This window comes from Sarcophilus harrisii, chromosome 5, assembly GCF_902635505.1.
Source record: "Sarcophilus harrisii chromosome 5, mSarHar1.11, whole genome shotgun sequence".
NCBI classification, from domain to species: domain Eukaryota; kingdom Metazoa; phylum Chordata; class Mammalia; order Dasyuromorphia; family Dasyuridae; genus Sarcophilus; species Sarcophilus harrisii.
This window is the reverse complement of record NC_045430.1, coordinates 44,979,634-44,997,499: the sequence shown is the minus strand read 5'-3', so window position 1 is coordinate 44,997,499 and position 17,866 is coordinate 44,979,634.

The window sequence follows — 17,866 nt, the reverse complement described above, 5'->3', positions numbered from 1 at the left end:
TTTATTTTTACTCAGTATGTATCAATCTACTTTAAATGTGTTTCTTGTAAACAACATATTGTAGGAGTCTGGCTTTTAATCTAGTCTGTTATCCACTTGTGTTTTGTGGGAGAGATCATCCTTTTCACATTTACAGTTAAAATTACAAATTCTGTTTTTTCCTGCCATCTTATTAACCCCAAATTCTACTTTTCTCTTTTCTCTTCCCCTGTCTCTCCTCCCCAGTATTTTACTCATGAGCATATTTACCTCAAGCAGTCCTCCATCTTTAGAGACCATCCCCTTTTCTTATACCTTTCCCTTACTATTTCTATTTTCTCTTTTATTTAGCCTACCCCTTCCTTTTTCCCTTTCCCCTCCCATTTTTCCATAAGGTGAGAGAAGTTTCTCAGTGAAACCAAATGTATCTTTCTTTGAGCCAAATCAAATGAAAGTAAGAATTACATAATATTGACCTCCCTTCCTTCTTTCCCTTAATTATAATAGGTTTTCTTTGATGTAATTTCCCTCATTTTACCTCCACTTTTCCCCTTTTTTCCTGTGCAACCCCTTTCCACTTCTAGTTTCTTTCTTATAACAGTAAAATCAGATTATACATGCACTCTGTATATATACCCATAACAGGTATAAAGTTCTCAACAGTTCTTTCCTTTTTATCTTTTTATGCTTCTCTTGAGTTCTATATTTGGTAGTGAATTTTTTTTGTTTTGCTCTCATCTTTTCATTAGAAATAAATGGAATTCCCCTGTTTCATTGAATGTCCATCTTCTTCCCTGAAAGAAAATGCCACTTTTTTTTCTTTTTAGTTGTGTTTGCCTCTTCATGACCACATTTGGGATTTTCTTGCCAAAGTGCTTTGGCATTTCCTTCTTTATCTCATTTTCCAGATAAGGTAATTGAAGCAAACAGTGTTAAATTACTTATCCAGAGTCACACAGCTAGACAGTATCCAAGACCAGATTTGAATTCAAGTCTTCTTGACTCCAGGGATGGCAGTCTATCCACTCTATCCACCATCTATATGCCTTCTGAGTATCTTTTCTATATATTTACCATAATTTTTTTGTTTGCATCCATAGGATGCTCTGAGTAGAAGAAATTATTTCTTAATTATTAATGCTGACAATAATATTCAGTTCTTATATAATATATAGTATTGTCAGCCACTGCACAAAACATTTAAAATTTTATCTCACTTTGTCTTCTTAACAATCTTGAAAAGTGGGTACTATTATCCTTATTTACAGATGGGGATACTAAAGCAAACAGAGATGAACTAAATTCCTTGGGCTTACAAAGATAGTAAACATCTAAGACTGAGTTTAAATGTAGATCATCCTGCCTCCAGAAACAGCTTTCTATTATTGTGATATTTAGCTGACTTTTGTTACTCAAGGGTTAATACAAGAAAAGATACATTCAAATGAAAAAATCAGAATCGGAAAAATCAGACAACTTTTCAATGATCAACACACTTCTGTCTTTGAGAGGAGAAAGATTTTTTTTAATTCATCACTCTTTAATTTCACTTATGAATGAGGCAGAATTCAAAATAAGTTCTTCCTGACTTCAAGTTTAGCATTCCATCCATTGTGCCACCCAGATTTCAAAGAGAGTAAAGTAACTTTACAAAATTTCAATTGCTGAAGAATAAACAGATCCATACAGAAAGCAGTGGATGGAGAAATGTGTACTGATGAAGGGAGATCATGATAAATTATTTTTTTTTAATTTCAGCATAGCCCACAATTGCAGGGTCTTGTGGCAGTTTTACCAGCACAACTAGGAAGGGGTGAGGACCACACTGAAGGAAAGTTACGAAAGAGACTATAGAAGTGTATCCCTGGTCTACTGAAAAGAAAGCCAGAATTCAGAATATATTTCTTCCAAATTTCTGGAATTCAGCCACGGGACAGGAAGTAAGCTGTCTTTGGCCAACTTTCAGTAAGCTTGAACAGCTTCAATCAATTGTGACCAAAAACCTGATGGAGATAGTTAATGCTTTAAACCATGGAGGTAGTCAGATCTTAATATAACAAAAATAAATAACAAAATAACAATAAAATATAGAATAAAACACAGTTACTGGACTCAGTTGAGTCTACAGAACTCAACTAGAAATATAAAAAGTAAAAGAACCCTAACAAGGAAAATAAAATATGAAAAAAATTCCAAGTTATTGGTGAGCATATGAACCATCAACACCATGTTATAATGGCTATGAGAAAAAGAAGAAGGGCATGAAATTAGTTCAACAAAAGAAGTCAAAGAAACACTATATTTTACTGTGGTCAAATCAAAACTCTACTAGTGTGTTCAGTTCTGGTTGATACATTTTAGGAAGCATATTAACCAGTTGGAGTATATCCAATGTTGTTTTATTATGATGTCAAGCATGCATATGCAGATTAGTAGATAGAACTGAGAATACTCAGTCTAAGAAGAGAAAACTGGAAACAGAAGCATAATGAGTTTCATCAAATATTTGAAGGACTTTCAATCAGAATTAAACAAACCTAACCAATCCAGCTAATGGTGTGTTTAGACACTTCATAACTTATTTGCTCTTGCAAGATTGGAGCTCAGTTTCATTCCTCTTTTTTTTTTTTTTTGGTCTTTTTTAAGTTGTGTCTGCCTCTATGTGTTCCCAAGTAGGGTATTTATGGCAGAGTTCTTGGAGAGGTTGGCCATTTCCTTTTCTATTTCATTTTACAAACACGTAAGCAAACAAGTGACTTGTTCATACTCACACAGTTAGGAAGTATATAAAGTCAGATTATAACTCATAAACTTGAGTCTTTCTGACTTCAGCCATAGCACCATTACACCACCTAGCCCTGTCCTTCTTTATTTTGAGATTCAAATATTTGCCCTTTGTTGAGCTATAAGTCAATGAATAAGGGCAAAAATGGAGATCATTCCTTAAATGCTTAATAGAAAAGGTCATTTATTTAAAACTTTATTAAGTACTTTCTTTTTTAAAGGATAAAGATTAGTGAAGTCAGGGATTTTATCTTTTCTCATAGTCCATAAAATCCAAAATCTTCAGATAACATTAACCAACAATATTCGTGGTCTTTATATTAACTCTGTTATTGTTTCTCCACCATTCTCAAAGAGGACATAATATCAGGGAAGTGATGCCTGCAAGTAAATTGAATTTACATGAGGGAGAGCTGTGTAAAGTCATCAGCCTTGCTTTCTCCTCTGGAGCCATCTGTGTTCATTTACAAGATATATATCCGACGATTGAAGATGTACTTTTATTGATAATCTGAAATTACATCCTTTAAAGTTTTTGAATTTGTTGAATGTATTAAAGTAGTTCTTAAGCATTGCTATATGTAACTTCATCTATGAATCATGAATAGCAAAATCTATTGTAGGGAAATTGATTGAGTTTGCTCTTACAGAGCAGTAAGTGCTTTCTGATATCTTATAGCACATTATTGTGATGGTGCATTATGACAGATGTATGATTATATAATGTGGCAAGATTGCAAAGTACTCTATTTGAAGAGGAATGAATGAATGATTGTGGTGATGATTTTTGACAGGTAAGTGATTTTTAAATCTTGCAGATTTTATTTTTTTCTCATTCAAAAAATTTCTTTATTGCAATTTTATTTTCTGTATGAGCTTAGATTTATCTCTCAAAATTGTCACTAGAAGATACTACTGGGAGAGTAAAAAAAGGGAAGAGAGAATGGTACCAGTTTATTGTCTTTCAAATTTTATGTGTACAGTGATTGGGCTAAATTTTAGAACAAGAGCCATATTGGGAATGCACCTTGAGTTGTTTTTGAAAGACATTATTATAGACTGGTATCTTAATGGAACACTAAAACCATTTATTTTATGAGGCCTTCTAGAAACACTTTTTTGCAGAAGAAATGGTTGGAGAGACATTCCTTTCTCTATAGCATCTTTGCTTAAAAATTTACTTGATAGGTGACTTTAGGAAAATCAGTTTATGTTCTACATTCTCATTTACTCAATGGTACAATAGAAACTACTATGGTAATTTACTAATTAGTATACTGAATTGCTACGAGGATCATATCACACATACACACACATTCATATATTTAGATATAAATAGATACATCTATATCTTTCTACTTCTGTAGTCACATCTATCCATATATATATATGTATATTTGTATGTATATAAATAAATGTTGTTGCTTTAAAAACAACAGCAATTATCCTATTCTAGTTCATCAAGTCAACATCTTCTGTAGTAGAGATCATATGCTGAAACCAAGAGGGTTTACTTTAAGGTAGTCAAAGTCAATTATCTAACAATTCCTAATTTTACTGACAACACTGATGGCAAGTGCTTCTGAGATTATTGATCACTTAGAAATCATTAACCTCTGGAATTAAAAGGACTACCACTTTGGAAATTGCTGAACCAAAATCTCATTTGGCCAAACTATTGGTTTTCCAGCATTACCTTCTCAGTAATAGTTCTGTCAGTACCCTAGGAGATAGAAATTGTTCCCAAACATCAAAGAGATAACTAAGGAGATCATTAATAAATTTAGCTCCTGGACAGCTTTGATGTCAAATATTAACCAGAACAAAATGAATCTATCCAAATGAAAATTTAATCAAAAGAGAAAAATTCTTTAAAAACAAATGTTAAAACTATGTTTTAGTTTCTGAGTCTTAAATGATCTTACTGTCTGCTTATTTCTCTACCTGCCTATCTATCTATTAACTTTAATCACTTGCTTGGATAATTTTCAAGAGCTTTATTTCCCTCTCCAGGTGTAACTAGTTCTTTATTTCTCTGTCTGTATGTTTCTGTCTCTTTACCTTTTTTATCTCTTTCTTTCTATCATATTTACTGTTGTCTCTACTTTCCATATACTTTAAAAACCAATTTTGGAGAAAATAATGATTCTGGGAAAACATATCAACCATTTTTCTATATGCTTCCCTTTCTTTTCCCTCTGATATAATTTGTAAATAATATTATATATATATATATATATATATACACACATACACATGTTTGTGTATATATATATATATATATATATGTATATATATATATATATATATATTTACACATATATCTTTATATATAAGTTTCTTGGTAGAATATTTAATTGGAAGTGATTGAGTACTGGAAAAATTATTTTAAAAAAATAACTAGCCTATAAAGGGAATGCAAGTTTATTAGTGGAAGATTTACATTCACTTGAAAATAAAAAAATAAAATAAAAAAAAAAACCTAGAGGAGTTAGTAAGAAAAGAGTTTTAATTAAATTGACTTTTTAAAAATTTGAAACTATGTACTTTTGAATACATTTAAATATTTTTGACAAAACTTGTCACAACTACTCACTTGAATGCTCTCTCATTATCATTACACTTCGTCCAATATCTTTTTTTGGAGGGAGGCATATAATAACAATATTGAAATTTTCACATGCTTTTTAAGGTAATCTTCCTGTATCCTTTGGATGTTGTAAAATTATTTTCATGCCTGATTAAGTAGGGTCAGGAAAGCAAGGAATAATGATTGAACTGGTTTTTGTAAGTAAATGGTGCTGAACATTCATTCTTAGTATTACCTTCATTATCACTAAGATTTATATACTGTTTATTGAGTGCCAGATACTGTGCTAAGTATTTATAATTGTTAGCTCATTTTATCCTCACAACAACATGGGAGGTAAATGTTATTATTTTCCCCATTTTTATAAATATGAAACTGAGACAAACTGAGGCTGATTTGACTGGATTCCCAAAGCCAGTAAATGCCTAAATCCAGATTTGAAGTTACATCTTTGTAACTCTGAACCAGTAACATCAGAATGAAGAATGAATAGGGTAGGAAGCAGTGGTCCAAAATCTGAATGTCAAAGGGAAAGAGTTGATGTGATATCAGGGTAAGCAAAAGTGTGAATTTGGAACATCTGTGCACCATCAGGATAGTGTGACCTCAAATGTAAACATATTCCAGTAGATTGAGAAGAGTTCAAAAGGTGCTGTCAGGATTTTGCTTCTGCTGACAGTGACATGCAGAATTATCTCAGCCAAAATTTAAAGCACTTTTTTCAACATCTCAAACTATTGCTACTGTTACTGCTGCTGTATCTATTGATGCTGATACTTTTATTGCTTAACAATTTACAAAAATCAGAAAAGATTCTTTTGTAGGATATCTACAATATATTTCTCCATCACATTTTGCATGATTTGCAATGTTTAATTCTTTGGAATCTCTAATATTCCATACATCATAACTGCAAACTTTTCCCTTCAAGAACATTATTTCCCTCTGTTTCCTGCCTCTTCAAAAAGACTTATATTCCAAAGTTTTCTTCAGGGACTTAATGGATCAACATAATTTTATTAATTGATGTTGAAATTGTATTTTGCTTGGTATTACAGTTTTTCATTGAAAATTTTTATTTTCAAAACATATGCATAGAGACTTCCAGCCAAGATGGCGGCAAGGAGCCACACAGCTGTGTAAGCTCCGCATTTTCTCTCAGAATCCATCTCATTACAAGCCTCTGAATTAATGCCTGACTGAAAAAAAAAATCCCACAGTTACCAAGAGAAGAGACATCCTTGAGATTCGCCAAGAAAGGTCTGTTTTTGCTCGAGGGCGGGATGGTTTTAGATTGGGCACAGGCTGAGGGCAGGCAGCAGCAGCAAGAGCTCCGCAGGCAGCTCACAACCAAGCAGACCGGAAGGGGTTGGGGTGTCATCTCAGCCATCTCTACAGGGAGATCTTCACTACAGTATTGGATACTTTGTGCTGGCAGCAAGTCAGTAGCCCAGCAGAGAAGCTAAAAACACCGGGGGTAAAGAATACAACCCCAAACAGCTGGAGTTCCTTGAGACCGGCCACCCCTCCCCCACAGCGTCTCAGCATGCTCTCAGAGTCTCAGAGCACAGGCACAACACAGTCCAGCTAGTGCCTCGCTGCTGCCCCCTCAGTCTGTAGAGGAAGCTCAGTAACGCCACCCAGCCCCGCCCCCAAAAAAGCAGATTCCATTTGGGTTTTTTTTCCTTTTTTTTTCTTTGCTAGTTTGTCTCTGATTCTTCTCTGACAAAATGAGCAAAAAGTTAAAAAGGACTTTAATGATTGACAGCTTTTATACATACAGAGAACAGACTCTAAACCCTGAAGAGACTAAAAACAGATTATCTTCAGGTGAAGATCATCTGTTCCTCAGCACAGATGAATCTCATAGAAGAAATTAAAAAGGCTCTCACAAGAGATCTAGAAGAAAAATAGGAAAAGGAGAGGGAGGCTTGGCAAAAGAGACTGGAGAAGTCATTCCAGTCATTTAAAGACAGAGTGGATAAAGAAAACAAATCCTTGAAAAATAGGATTAGTGAACTGGAAACAGAAAATAGCTCTCTAAAGAATAAAATTGGCGAAATGGAAAAGCATTCCATAGAACAAATTGGACAATTAGAAAAAGATAAAAAAAGTGAGTGAAGAAAACACTTCATTGAAAATAAGAATAGAACAAATGGAATTGAATGACTCGAGGAGACAAGAAGAATCAGTCAGGCAAGACCAAAACAAACAATGGAGAAAATGTGAAATACCTTCTGGGGAAAACAACAGACCTGGAAACGGGTCTAGGAGAGACAATCTGAGAATCATTGGACTCCCAGAAAAATACAATGAAAAAAAGAGCCTGGACACTATTTTCCAGGAAATTATCAAAGAGAACTGCCCAGAAGTCATAGAAACAGAGGGTAAAATAGACTTCGAAAGGATTAATCACTCACCCACTGAAAGGGATCCTAAAATCAAAACACCAAGAAATATAGTGGTCAAATGCCAGAACCCTCGAACAAAGGAAAAAATACTCCAAGCGGCTAAAAAACAATTCAAATATAGAGGAGCCACAATAAGGATCACCCAAGATCTAGCAGCATCCACATTAAAAGATCGAAGGACCTGGAATATGATATTCTAAACGGCTAAGGAACTCAGTATGCAACCAAAAATAACTTACCCAGCAAGAATGAGCATCTTTTTCCAGGGAAGAAGATGGTCATTCAATGAAATAAGTGAATTTCACCTATTTTTGGTGAAAAAAACCAGAATTTAACAAGAAGTTTGATCTGCAAATATAGAACTCAAGAAAAACCTAAAAAAGTAAAAAGAAATCTTGGGAACTATATTTCTGCTGTAAAGATGTATAAAAAATACATGTATACCTTGTTCTAGAAATTAGAGGTGGAAGGACATTGTATCAGAAAAAGGGTAAAGTGGAGTACTATATCTCACAAAGGCAAAGGAAACCTATTATATCTGAGAGAATGGAGGGATGAATATAGTGGATTTTACTGCCATAAGATTGACTTTAAGAGAAAAATGTTGAACATATTCAATATATGGTGAAACTTCTCCCATCTCATTGAAAGTGAGAAGGGAAAAGTGAAAAGGAAGGAATAAGCTAAGCAGAAGGGAATACAGAAACTGAGAGGGAAAGGAGTAAGATAGGGGAGGAACTCTAAGGTGGGGAAGAAGGATACTATAAAGGGAGGGCTTTGAGAAGCAAGTGGTGCTCACAAGTTTAATACTGGGAAGGGAGGTAAGGGAGAAAGAAGGGAGAAAAGCATAAATAGGGGTTAACAAGATGGCAAGTAATACAGAATTGGTAATTTTAACCATAAATGTGAACAGAATAACTCATAAGAGGAAGCGTTAGAGATGGATTAAAAGCCAGAATCCTACAATATTTGTTTAGGGAAAGACACCTGAAGCAGGAGATACATGCAGAATAAAGGTAAAGGATGGAGCAAAATCTACTATGCTTCAGGTGAAGTCAAAAGCAGGGTAGCCATCTGATCTCAGATCAAGCAAAAACAAAATGGATCTAATTAAAAGAGATAAGGAAGGGCACTATATCTTGCTAAAGGGTAGCATAAATAATGAAGCAATATCAGTGCTAAACATATATGCACCAAGTGCTGTAGCATCTAAATTCTTAAAAGAGAAATTTAGAGAGCTGCAAGAAGAAATAGATAGCAAAACTATAATAGTGGGAGATCTCAACCTTGCACTCTCAGAATTAGATAAATCAAATCACAAAATAAATAAGAAAGAAGTCAAAGAGGTAAATAGAATACTAGAAAAGTTAGATATGGTAGACCTCTGGAGAAAACGAAATGGAGACAGAAAGGAGTACATTTTCTTTTCAGCAGTGCATGGAACCTATACAAAAATAAACCATATATTAGAACATAAAAACCTCAAACTCAAATGCAGTAAAGCAGAAATAGTGAATGCATCCTTTTCAGACCATGATGCAATAAAAATTACACTCAACAAAAAGCCAGGGGAAAGTAGACCAAAAATAATTGGAAACTAAATAATCTCATACTAAAGAATGATTGGTGAAACAGCAAATCATAGACATAATTAATTACTTCACCCAAAGAAAATGACAATAATGAGACATCATATCAAAATGTGTGGGATGCAGCCAAAGCAGTAATAAGGGGGAAATTTCATATCTCTAGAGGCTTACTTGCATAAAGTAGAGAAAGAGAAGGTTAACAAATTGGGCTTGGAACTAAAAATGCTAGAAAAGGAACAGATTCAAAATCCCCAGTCAAACACTAAACTTGAAATTCTAAAAATAAAAGGAGAGATCAATAAAATTGAAAGTAAAAAACTTGAATTAATTATAAAATTAAGAGTTGGTTCTATGAAAAAACCAACAAAATAGACAAAACCTTAGTAAATCTGATTAAAAAAAGGAAAAGAGGAAAATCAAATTGTTAGTCTTAAAAATGAAAAGGAGAACTGCCACTAATGAAGAAATTAGAGCAATAATTAGGAATTTCTTTGCCCAACTTTATGGCAATAAATTCGACAACTTAAATGAAATGGAAGAATACCTTCAAAAATATACCTTGCCCAGATTAACAGAAGAAGAAGTAAATATCCTAAACAGTCCCATCTTAGAAAAGAAATAGAACAAGCTATTAACCAACTCCTAAGAAAAAATCCCCAGTGCCAGATGGTTTTCATGTGAATTCTACAAACATTTAAAGAACAATTAACCCCAATGCTATATAAACTATTTGAAAAAATAGGGACTGAAGGAGTCCTACCAAACTCCTTTTAAGACACAGACATGGTACTGATACCTAAACCAGGTAGGCTGGAAGTAGAGAAAGAAAATTATAGACCAATCTCTCTAATGAATATCGATGCTAGAATCTTAAATAAAATATTAGCAAAAAGATTACAGAAAATCATCCCAGGATAATACACTATGATCAAGTAGGATTTATACCAGGAATGCAGGGCTGGTTCAATATTAGGAAAACTATTAGCATAATTGACTATATCAATAAGCAAACTAACAAAAACCATATGATCATTTCAATAGATGCAGAAAAAGCATTTGATAAAATCCAACATCCATTCCTAATAAAAACACTTGAGAGGATAGGAATAAATGGACTTTTCTTAAAATAGTCAGGAGCATATATTTAAAACCATCAGTAAGCATCATATGCAATGGGAAAAACTGGAATCTTTCCCAGTAAGATCTGGAGTGAAGCAAGGTTGCCCACTGTCACCATTATTATTCAACATTGTATTAGAAACACTAGCCTCGGCAATAAGAGTCGAAAAAGAGATTAAAGGAATCAGAATAGGCAGTGAGGAAACCAAACTATCACTCTTTGCAGATGATATGATGGTATACTTAGAGAACCCTAGAGATTCTATGAAAAAGCTATTAGAAATAATCCATAACTTTAGCAAAATTGCAGGTTATAAAATAAATCCCCATAAATCCTCAGCATTTTTATACATCACCAACAAAATCCAACAGCAAGAGATACAAAGAAATTCATTCAGAATAAGCTGTGACAGCATAAAATATTTGAATCTATCTACCAAAGGAAAGTCAGGAATTATATGGGCTAAATTACAAAAAACTTTCCACACAAATAAAGTCAGACTTAAACAATTGGAAAAATATCAAGTGCTCCTGGATAGGTCAAGCTGGGAAAACATCTTCACAGTTAAAGGTTCTGATATCTAAAATATATAGAGAGCTGACTCTAATTTATAAGAAACCAAGCCATTCTCCAATTGATAAATGGTCAAAGGATATGAACAGACAATTTTCAGATGATGAAATTGAAATCATTACCACTCATATGAAAGAGTGTTCCAAATCATTATTAATCAGAGAAATGCAAATTAAGACAACTCTGAGATACCACTACTCACCTGTCAGATTGGCTAAGATGACAGGAAAAAATAATGATGATTGTTGGAGGAGATGCAGGAAAACTGGGACACTGATACATTGGTGGTGGAGCTGTGAACGAATCCAACCATTCTGGAGAGCAATCTGGAATTATGCTCAAAAAGTTATCAAACTGTGCATACCCTTTGATCCAGCAGTGTTTCTACTGGGTTTATACCCCAAGGAGATACTAAAGAAGAATGGAATGGGACCAGTATGTGCCAAAATGTTTGTGGCAGCCCTGTTTGTAGTGGCTAGAAGCTGGAAACTGAGTGGATGCCCATCAATTGGAGAATGGTTGGGTAAATTGTGGTATATGAATGTTATGGAATATTATTGTTCTGTAAGAAATGACCAGCAAGATGAATACAGAGAAGCTTGGAGAGAATTACATGAACTGATACTAAGTGAAATGAACAGAACCAAGGAAAACATCTTCACAGTTAAAGGTTCTGATATCTAAAATATATAGAGAGCTGACTCTAATTTATAAGAAACCAAGCCATTCTCCAATTGATAAATGGTCAAAGGATATGAACAGACAATTTTCAGATGATGAAATTGAAATCATTACCACTCATATGAAAGAGAGTGTTCCAAATCATTATTAATCAGAGAAATGCAAATTAAGACAACTCTGAGATACCACTACACACCTGTCAGATTGGCTAAGATGACAGGAAAAATAATGATGATTGTTGGAGGAGATGCTGGAAAACTGGGACACTGATACATTGGTGGTGGAGCTGTGAGCGAATCCAACCATTCTGGAGAGCAATCTGGAGATTATGCTCAAAAGTTATCAAACTGTGCATACCCTTTGATCCAGCAGTGTTTCTACTGGGTTTATACCCAAGGAGATACTAAAAGAGGGAATGGACCAGTATGTGCCAAAATGTTTGTGGCAGCCCTGTTTGTAGTGGCTAGAAGCTGGAAACTGAGTGGATGCCCATCAATTGGAGAATGGTTGGGTAAATTGTGGTATATGAATGTTATGGAATATTATTGTTCTGTAAGAAATGACCAGCAAGATGAATACAGAGAAGCTTGGAGAGAATTACATGAACTGATACTAAGTGAAATGAACAGAACCAAGAGGTCATTATATATGTCAACAACGATACTGTATGAAGATGTAATCTGATAGAAGTGGATTTCTTTGACAAAGAGACCTAATTCAGTTTCAATTGATCAAGGATGGACAGAAGCAGCTACACCCAAAGAAAAAACACTGGGAAATGAATGTAAACTGTTTGCATTTTTGTTTTTCTTCGGGCTATTTCTACCTTCTGAATCCAATTCTCTCTGTGCAACAGGAAAACTGTTTGGATCTGCACGCATACATTGTATCTAGCATATACTAGGACATATTCAACATATATAGGACTGCTTGCCATCTAGGGGAGGGGGTGGAGGGTGGGAGGGAAAAATCGGAACAGAAGTGAGTGCAAGGGATAATGTTTTATAAAAAAATTACCCTGGCATGGATTCTGTCAATAAAAAGTTACTATAATAATAATAATAATAAAAAGAAGATTGCAACACTGAGAAAAAAAAACATATGCATAGATAATTGCCAACATTTACCTTTGCAAAACCTTGTGATGCAAATTTATTTTCCTTCTCTTCCCCCAAGACCTTCCTCTAGATCACAAGTAATCCAACAGGGGTAAATTTTCTATATATATTCTCACAATAAGCATGTTACACAAGAAAAATCAGATCAAAAAGGGAAAAAAAAAGAGAAAGAAAACAAAATGTAAGCAAACAACAAAAAATGTGAAGTTAATATGTTATGACCTACATTCAGTCCCTACAATTCTTTTTCTAGTTTTTTTTTTAATCCGAAGACCATTGTAATTGTCCTGAATCATCTCATCATTGAAAAGAGCCATGTCCACCAGAATTGATCATCATTTAATCTTGCTGTTACTAAATACAATATTCTCCTGGTTATGGTCACTTCATTTAGCATAGTTTATGTAAGTCTCTCCAGGCCTCTCTGAAATTATCCTATTGATCATTTCTTATAGAACAATAATATTCCATAACATTCTTATATGATAACTTATTCCCTCATTCTTCAACTGAAGGGCATCCACTTAGTTTCCAGTTTCTTGCCACTACAAAAATAATTGCTATAAACTTGTTTTTTTGGTTTGTACACATAGGCCCTTTCCCCCTTTTTATGATCTCTTTGGAATTTAGATCCAGTAGAGACACTATTGGATCAAAGGGTATGCACAGTTTGATAGTCCTTTGGGCCTAGTTCCAAATTGCTCTCCAGAAGGGCTGGATAAGTTGTAAGTTTTAATTATATTAAAGCTGTTACTTCCAATACTTTATTAAAATTATGCTATTACTTTTTTATTATTTAAAGAGAGGGAGCTGAGAGTTAGAAATGTTTTAAAAGATTAATAATGTTATTGAGGAAATAATGGAGACAACAATGTCAGCAAGATGTTGAACAGTCAAGGTATAAAGCAAAAGATTGTCAAGTCATTAAAGTTGATCTACTCATTCCAAGCAAAAGAAGAATTCTCTATTCCAGCTAATTTTACAAAAATTCCTCCTATTCAGTTGCTGTTCAGTCACTTTCAGTCAGTTCTGAATCTTCATGACCCCATTTGGAGTTTTCTTGGCAAAGAAATTGGAATAATTTGGTGTTTCCTTCTCTAGGTCATTTTATTTTACAGTTGAGGAAATGAAGGAAGCATGGTTAAATTACTTGCCTACGGTCACATAGCTAGTAAGTGACTAAGTCTAGATTTGAACTCAGGAAAATGAGTGGTTTTTTTTTTTTCACTTTAGGCCAGATGTCACCTAGCTACCTCTTCCTGTTCACAGTTATGAAAATTGTATCCAGCCCAGTTATAGTGCAAAGCTCCTTCAGTCAAATCTATAGAAATTTCATAAAAATAGGTCATCATCGCCACTGGAGTGAAAAGAAAAATCAAACAAGAAGAGGGAGATGTTAACACCACAGAGTACTTTTATATATAGCCTTAATACTTATTGCTGCAAATGATCCCTCCTCTCTTCCCCCAGGTGAAAATGAATCAAAGAAATCAGAATGAAACAGTGGAAAGATCAATGGCTTCAAAATCAGAGAATCAGGATTCAAAGCTCACTTCTGCTACTTGCTACCTGGGTGACACCAGGGGGCCACTGTGACACAAGGATTATCAGTTTCTTCATCTGTAAAAAGAGAGATTTAGATTAAATGGCCTCCTAAGTTTATTTGTAGCTTTAAATCACTGAAACTATTATTACTTTAACATTTAACTTATGGCAGACTGGTGATGGTATATATATATATATATATATATATATTCAATATATAATATTGAGAACTGGGTGGTCCATGTTTAACATTTTGGACCATTTCCCATGTAGGGGAAAGGATAGGATGAAGGGAAGGAAAAATGTGGAATGTAGAGCTTTGTAAAGGTAGAAACATATCTATGCATATGTTTTGAAAATAAAATGTTTTAATAAAAAAAAAAGAAGAAGAGGAAGAAGAAGAAGAAGAGGAAGAAGAAGAAGAAGAAGAGAAAGAAGAAGAAGAGGAAGAGGAAGAAGAAGAGGAAGAAGAGGAAGAGGAGGAAGAGGAAGAAGAGGAAGAGGAAGAAGAGGAAGAAGAAGAAGAAGAAACAACTGGGTGGTCCCCTGGACCAGAAAAGCAATTTGCTTAAAGAATAATGTCTAAATGCCTAATTGCTTATAGTTTGACTTTCAGAATCTAAGAATCTATATAGATTTTTCTCATTTTAAAGAACTCATAGGCATAGTGGTATAGAGCAAATTCTCATTTTCTGTTTGTTTCAAGCTCTCTTTCTATTGTTAAAAATATTTGCCACAAAGAATTTTTGTTCATGTGGATTCTATCTATAGATGTTAACATTAAGAGAATAAAAGTGATATTTTAATATTTATTTATTAAATAAGTAAAATAATCCAATAAGCTCATCATGAAAAATAATATTTCCACTTCCTCTAATAGTGAAAAGTGTCCCTGCTTTACATATTTTTTCACAAATTTCTTTAATATCTGACTTAACAGAAAACTGTTGGATTCTCATGTTTGTGGCTGTTTGCATTCTGTTCAGATATATTATTTGGATTGAAATACATAAAGAAATCTGGCCTTAGATTTGTAATTGGAAAAAGGAAGGAATAAAAATATAGGTAATGTCTATATTTAATAGATTGATTTTATAGATTTTTATAAGGATTGATAAAGATGATGAAATTAATAAAGATGATAATAGTGATAATGATAATATGATTATGAAAACAGTTTGAAATTTAGTGACCTTTAGAAGTCTTTGGGGACCACCTTTTCTCTAAGAACTGGGCTCCTATGGATGTGAAATAGCCAAGCAGTGGAAAACCAGTTTTAAGTCTTCATCTGACATTTTTGGATTGTTTGATATTTTTTAATTTGTAACCCTTTAGTTTTCTGGGAAATTCTGTAATTCTGACTTTTAAATTTGGGGCAGAGATTTACTTATAGAAAAACAGAGGCTTTTTATTTATTTTGTATTGACCAGATTTTATCCTTAAGGTGTTTGCTAATCCCTGAGGTCAGGAATCTTATCTTTAGAGAAGAAATACCCACTTAGGCAGGATAGAATAGAATTCTCATAGAACAGAAGAGTGTGAATCTACCTCTGAGATTTTTGTTCTTGCTCTTTGATCATATAAGTGAGTATATTAGAAGACATGTTTCATTCTAAAAGAGCTGTGATAGAAAAAACTTCTACTTTATGCTGAAAAGGAAAAGAAGAATCTCTTTTCCCTTTTATTAAAAAGGATTCAGAAAGGATGCTGGATGAAGCCAAAAGAAAAAGAGATTAAGCAGCTTCATGTCTGATGGAAAGGTCCCTGACAATGATGAACAGTAACCATGAATCTGGTGAGACAAGAATTGGAGGAAATAAGCAGGGAGGCAATATCTAACAGTCACTAGAAGTCATGCTATCCTCTCTGCAAAGCATCAGAAGAAGTTATGCAGCAAGCCAAAAAAAAAAAAAAAAAAAAAAGAAAGGTTATAAAAATTCTATTTAAACTTAGTAGGTTGACACTGCCCAAAATTATTAGTAGCCTTGAATTATAGAAGGGGCTACAGTGGGATGGGAAAGAAAAGTCTCTTTACAGATATATCTGGTCTCACATGCTGCTACTCAAAAGCTACATCAATGCATGTTCTTTAGATGTGTACATTTCTATGCATGTCCACAAATTACAGATGTTTCCGATGTATGCACTTTTGCATGAATGATCCTGAATCATTTACATATTTCCCACTGAAATATGTATTTAGGCTGTGTATTTAGGGGACAATATAGGGTTTATGTGGGGAACATTTTTTATTAATTTTTTATTATGGTATTTGTAATGTTCTTGGTTTTTTTGAGGTCTTGGAGCAGCCTTCCTTTCAGTTGAGTAATCACCACAAGAATAGCCAGGTGTTAAAGTCCAAATCCTTTATTATCTCCTTCACAATCTAGTTTCCTTGCCTGGGGCTTGGGCTAGCTTTCTTAAAGGCCTTCAGGAGTCTTGATTTTCAGTGGAGAAGCTAAGTAGGACAGGCCTGCCACCAGGGTGATGTGAGATGCAATGAATGAATCTGTCTCTGAATTCCTTCCCAGTCTCTTTCTGAGCCCTTCTGAATCGGTCTCTGCTCTGAAGGCCTTGGTCTCAGTGGGGAAAAGTGCAGGAGGCAAGCCAGCCAAGGTGCTGTGAGATGAAGTGAATGAATCTGGCTCTGAGTCTGAGTCCCAGCTTATATGCTCTATACTGAGTATAAACCAATCATTATATCACTAGGAAACCATTATTTGTTGTAAGATTAAATCAATCATACTGAACTTAGAAAACTATTAAACACCATGCTAAACTAGATAACCATTGTCTTTATCAATTCCACTGACTTAACTAAACTTTGTAAGAATCCTTGTTTCAGAGTTCTGGCCCATAACAGTATTCACTTTGAGCTAGTTACATCATCTGACTCACAAGTAAAGATAAATACATATTGCAGATTCAGTTTTGAGTATAGCCAAACACACAGAGCACCCTGAATCTAACTAAGACAGTCATAGCAGGACTCATATACCCACTATGTGAGTCAAATGATTCTTTTATGATTGGATGTTCACAGTATCACAGTTTTAGAACTGGAGATGATCACCTAGAGTATTCAATTCAATTTTCCTCTTTCTCAAAAACTGAATTTTGCAGACAAAGAAGTTGAAACATAAGAGGTTAAATTTCTTGTCCCATGTACTAGAATGAGTAAATGTCTGAGGTCGGATTGAAACTAAGTTTTAATAACCCCAAATTCTGAACCCATGAAATATATGTTCAAGGTGTTTTTTGAAATATGTTGGACAAAAGCATAGTCAAGTATGCAGATTATTGATATAAAATTAAGAGAAAAACAGCAACAACTGGAATTAACACTTTTGATAGACTTTCCACCTAGTAATAATATAAGCTAAAAATGTAAAGGGATTTACATGAGTTGAGACAGACTCTTAAATAATAGCCTAATGAATAATTTGAGGAAAAATCTGTTAGGAATAAAACCTTAA